We start from the raw sequence: 6,220 nt of genomic DNA, 5'->3' as shown, positions 1-6,220 counted from the left end.
ATCAATCTACTTCTAATAAGATCAATATCAAAAAGAAACAGATGCTGATTTTTAACTGTGTGAATTCTGCAGGCTTTACTGTTTTGACTTGATCTTGAATGATAAAAAGCATTGTGGGTCAGGAAAAATAATTTCCTGTCCAAACGTCATAGTCATATAATTTGTATTAAGCAGAGAACCTGTGCCCATGTCAGAGAGTATGGCCCGTGCAGAGAAAGTTCCAGGAGGTCAGAAGAAATGCTGTTAGAGACATTTAGTAGTAGAAGTTGCTGTAGCCACACGGTGAAAATAAAAGTGTTCCATCATGTAAAATTCTGTTTAGAAGACTAACAGTATTGCCTCTGAAATTTTCACAGTCACATTTTCTGAGGAGAGTAACCTTGCTGTGAACAAGGATTCTGCATGAAACTATGTCTTATGTGGAACTCATTGATGGGCACCAGAGCTTTTGAAGTCTAGACAAAGATACATATATTGTCATTTCGACATGAGTGGGATGAAAAAGTGGAGGAGAACTGAATGATTCAGTGGTGAATGATCACTGTTTCTTCGTCATTTGACTTGGACAGAAGGCTCAGCTGGATTCTGCCCAATTTGAATGCAGACAACAGAGTTAATGCAAGTCAAGGGCTGCTCAAACATCTTTGTGAACGGTATGGGCCTGTCTGGGACAGAATAAATTTGTTCATAGCAGTCTGTATGGTGCTGCATTTGGATTTGTGACTTAACTAGTTGTTGATAACACACCTGTGCCTTGGGTATTTGTGAACAGTGTTTGCACAATGTCAGGACTTTCTCTGTTCACACTCCTCTCACAGTGCATGGAAGAGGCTGGGTGGGAAGGAAGCTGGGAAGGAGGACATCCAGGACAGTTAACCTGAATTCTCCAGAGGGAAATTACATATGATATAATGTCATGCTCAGCAATAAAACTGGTCTAATAGAATAAGGTGGAGTGTAGGTTGTCTTTCAAGGCAGTCAAGCCTGGAGACTGACTGGACATCAACCTATTTGCAGCAGGTAGTGAGTCCGTGCATCATTTCCCATCCCCTCACCCCCTCACCCCACCCTTTCCATACCTTTCCTTGCTCTTATTGAGCTGTCTGCATCTCTCTCCATGAGTTTCTTTATTCTGCAGTGCCTAATCTCTCACCCATCCCAGTTTGCATGGGGAGTGAGCAAGTGGCAATGTGGGTAATTTGCTGCTGGCTGTCATCTACCAGCCAAGCAAAAAGAATGGCCAAAAATTTCTGAGAAGTGTTTTGTTTGGGTCAGCTGTGAATTATGTAATATTGCACTTAAAGTCCTACCAAACTGGAGAGACCTGTTTTCTTATGGTCTGCAGAACACATGATTGGTTTCGTTCTGTTATCTGGTTATTCAATTTGGCAAACAGAAAATAAAATTCAAACAAGGCAAATGTTTCTGCAGAGTAAAATGTTTTTTTGCATTGCAATTTCTGAGGCTAAGTCCAATGAGGCACAGTCTGATTCAGAATCTTCCTGGTATTTTTCCACAAAATGAACCTTCATCCTTCATGTCTCAGCTTTGGATGCCACACTCCCTTTAGATGTGAGATGGCTTTTGAGCAACACAATTTGAAGTCCCCTCATAGTTGTTACATGCCATTATTCTTGGCTGGGGCCTTGACTGTAGAGGGAGGCACATTTCCACATCATCTCCATTTCCATAGATTTTACCCCTGAGGGGGCTCTCTTCAAAGGAGTATCTTAGCGCCTGTGATACAGGACTACATGTCACTTTTGCAGCCTGTGATGGTAAAAACCTGCAGTCATCCCTGCCTGAGCACAGAGGTCCTGCCAGGGCCCCTTAGCAGTGTGTCAGCCAGTTCTTCCCTCGTTTGATTGGACCAAGGTGCGTGAAGTTGTTTCTCAGCAAGATCTACCTCACGTCCCACTGCTTTAGGGAAGGAAAGGCCTGAGGAAGGGATTAGATGTTCTGATTCAGCACAAACACTGTGATGACAACTAGCATATCTAAGCCACTAATAATTAAGCAATCAAACTCAACACCTCTCAACTTGTGGATTTACCATCTTCTCTCAGTGTCTGAAATTGATTTGTTTTTAATGACTTCATATTTACAACAGCTTAATTGGAACACTCTGTGGGAAAAAGGTGCAAATATTGATAAGTTCTTACCATAATTATCTTGAGCAATAAACCACAAGGGAAATGGCTTTCCTGTAAATGTTACCTACCTGTGTGAGTTCTGGCACCCTCAATTCTTTAATTTGTCTTCTCCTTTGTTCAGTGATCATGTCTCTTTCCTCCAGCTAACAGACACATGTGGATCTTTCAAAAATTTCTGTCTAATAATGGGCTTTATTCAATTTAACTTGAAGTCATAGATATAACCTTTAGTTGTATGCAGTCTTTCTGTCCCCCGGAAGCACATGCACAGGACATGGGGAAGGAAAGAGGGCAGGAGGTCAGTTAGTTGCATTTCACTGCAGTGTGGTTCACAACCTTGCTGGGCAGGAGCAGTGGCATAACCTCCCTAGTCAGTTTTCATTTGTGAATTGACTTTTTGTAGCTGGATGTCCACATCCATCTGTAAGTCTTTCTCAACCCTGTCTTTAAATCAGAAACAAGATGTAATCTAAAGCACTGCATAAATCTTGTCATGATAAAATTATGTCCCTTCATGTAGGAAACCTTTAACTTAGTACTTGGACTATGGCAACCTCAGGCTGCCTGTAATCCTGCAGAAAAATTCCTTGATAAGCAGCAGAGTCCCACCTAAAACAGACTGATCATGTAGCAGTGTGCAAGAGCAGGCACAGTGACTGTGACAGCATGGGATGCACTCAAACTAAGGAGCAATTAATAACCAAAGCTCTTCCTGAGTCATCCTGAGGGTCTGCACATATCTGTACATGCTGGGACAGCAGAGTGAATTTGGGCTTCAGTGATGACAGAGACCAGGGTTTGAAAGACAGGATAGACATAGCAGGACTTGACCTATGCTGAGCCTCATGGACTTGTATAGTTCTTTGGAAAAAGTTCTGGGAGTATAAATGACATCAACCAAAATTTTGCATTTAGCCTGATCTGCAAAATCCTACTGCAAAGTCCTGAAATCCCAGAGAGCTGATACAAGACTTCATTCCAAACTGACATGTCATAAAGCAGTTCCAGAGAAATTGCAGGCTTGCCTCTAGGGTTTTGTGCTCTAGCGTAGCAGGTCTTGGATTGAATTTGAATGTAGTCAGCATAAGACCAGTGCAGAAGCCTGATTTACCTCATGTGCATTAAAGAGACCTGAAATTCAGCCAGGAGGATTGCAAAAGGCTAAAACCAGAACAATGTGAACATGTCTTAAAAAAAAATTTACACCTTTTTCCCCCTAGAAGTTGTCAAGTTTGATCATGTTATTATCTCTATTAAAATGATTCCTGATTCCCAGCACTGATTCATGACTGGAAACTGCCTGCTGTTCAGACAGGTCTTCCTGTCTGAAGATGTGGGACAGGTCCTTTTCTATTACTTGGTCTGATTTCCAGTAACTGAGTACAAAGACAATAACATCAACTTTTTTTGGTAAATTTGGCTTTTCTTTCACCAAAAATTTCCTTCCTTGAGCAGAGTTGCAGCGTTTGTTTCCCACAAAGCAAGTTACACCTAGTATTCAACATGGTAGATTTTGACTTTGACACCATTAAAAAGTAACGGAATGATTGAAAGCTGCACAACCAGATAAGGACCACTAGCACTCAGACAGTTACAAAGAAGACTCACTTGCTTTAGAACAGTTGTTCACTTGGCTGCTTGCTAGCCCAAGGTTGCTTAACCAAAACTCATTTGAGTAACTTTTTAACCAAAGTCTGTGCCTATGTTAAGGAGTTAAGTGGCTGTGGAGGGTAAAACAGTGAGTGCTGAGGCCCAGGCACCCATGTGGGAGGGGAATGCTCCAGATCAACTCAGGGCTGGTCCAGCAGGCTGAGCATCCATCAGTGAATTGGTGTTCTTTTTGCTCAGCACTATCTGAAAGGGATGCAGTTGGCTCGTGCCCAGCTGATCCTGATGTGAACTCAAGTGCAATGAGTGTAGATGGTTAAGAGTCTGGTTTTGGAAATACATGGTTGATCTGAAGTGGAACACTCCTGAAGGCACACCCAGCACCCCAGCCCTTTAAAATCAACTTGACATCATTACTTTTTCTCCAGAGGCTATTGTCACTGCCAGGTGACTACAGCTGATTACAGGTCAAGAACAATAGGCTTTTGTATATTTTAATCCTTCGTGATCCATTACATTAATGTGTAACAACAGGAGATTGCACATTGAAGGAAAACTCGCTCCCGTCCTCAGTCTGTGCCCCAAAAGTTTACTCTAAGTCAAGTTTGCAATTTTACATAATGGAAGTTTAAGTTCTTATGGAAAGAGGAAACTAGCCTACTTGGTTTTTTTGGGGTTTTTCTTTTTCCCATTTTTGTTTTGCTTTGTTTAGGTGGGGTTTTTTGGGTTGGTTTTGTTGCTGTGGTTGTTGTTTTCCTACAAATAAACAGTACCTTTGCAATAAGAATTAATTTGCCCCAGCCTGCTGTTACTCTAGCTTGCTCTGGAGGTAGTTGTCAGTAATTGCACTGGAGAGGGTGAAAAGCGTTTGACTCCACCACACTAGTAGTAGGTCCATGACTGTACCATGATGAGAAAAAAAACCCCCAAACCCAGTCTCTTTTCCACAGTTCCAGTGCAGCTGTTTTTCTGTAGTTTACAATTAGTTGAAATTCATCTCTTTTGTACAGTGAAACCAGCAGTGTTACCCTAGCTATGTGCTCACTGTCTAGGCCTCAGCAGGACATCAGCCTATATTGGCTATTGTATCTACTGCACTGTGGATTATGACAGCTTCTCCCATCCTGAGAAAAAAAAAGAGTCACTTAAATAATGTTAATGTTTTCATCAAGCAAGTGTGTTTTTTCCTCCACTTAGTACAGACAATAATGACAGATCTTAAAAAAGCTATTCCATCATGCTCTTGGTGACATCAGTATTTTTAGAATTAATGGACTTAATTCCTTGCCTTATTTTCATAGTTCCTTGTGAAGAAATTAAAACTTCTTACTGTTCTACTTTCACTCAGGACATCTGATCTAAACCACTGAGGGCAGTTGCATTAACTGCAAGAATATGCAAGCAGGAGTGAGCTTCTGGGGGTCTCTGCCCTGGTTTGCCATACGTGCTCCCAGGCCTCAAAAAACCCCTAAACCATACATGACCAATCAAAAACTGCAGCTGATCATAAACCAACTCTATAGCTGTCCACCAAGCCAAATCTGTGGGCATTGCTGCATAAAAGCGAAGTTCATGTGCTCATAACTCAGGTCTTTAAGATGCAAATTTGGATCAATATTTGATCAACTGTTTTTATGCTGATTGACAGTTTTCTTTGTTGGACTCAATGTATAGCTGGCTTGTTCTATAGCTTATAATATCTTTTATACCTCTACAGAATTTGACTCTGTCGCAGTAAGCCATTTCCCATTATTCTTTTATTTATACACATTATTTTTATTAATTTATATAGGCCTGATTTCTTTGAAGCTTTGCCTTGTAATATGATCTTAAACTGAAGAGAAACATTAAGTCAGAAGACATGATTATTTACTAATTTATTATAGAGTGCATGCATGCTAGTAGGCTGTTCACCCCATGTAGTTTTATAGTAGCATAACATTAACTTGCAAACTAAGTATAATGGAAGAATGTAGAAAGATATTCTATCATTAGGGACTCTATACATAAGATTAAGTGAAATAGATAAAGACTAATGCTATGAGAGGAACAAAGTGTGACATGAGTGTACCTCAGGATGGCAATACACTTTTTGTATGGTGAATGGGCAGGAAATGAATACACTAAGCTGCTAAGAGAATATTATGCTACCTGAACAGCAAGACTAAAATGTTTGAAGATACATAGGAGCAGGAATTACTGAGAGAAGAATTGGAATGTGCCCACACTTAATGGGAAAAATTTTGTGGTGAATTGTGGAAAGAAAAAAATATGTAATGATGAATCTGCTTGAAACCAGTTCCTGCCAGTTTCCAACCTCATGTGACTTTACTGACTTACCAATTGAAGCATCCTCACAGAGATCAGGAAGCTATCCCCACTTCCCCAGTGAAGCTAAGCCACTTGAATATGAGTGTGTATCTTTTTCAGCAATTTTCTCGCTACCATCACACAATGAC

The sequence above is a fragment of the Acanthisitta chloris genome, unplaced genomic scaffold, assembly GCF_000695815.1.
Source record: "Acanthisitta chloris isolate BGI_N310 unplaced genomic scaffold, ASM69581v1 scaffold4984, whole genome shotgun sequence".
Lineage (NCBI taxonomy): Eukaryota > Metazoa > Chordata > Aves > Passeriformes > Acanthisittidae > Acanthisitta > Acanthisitta chloris.
This window is presented reverse-complemented; position numbering follows the sequence as displayed.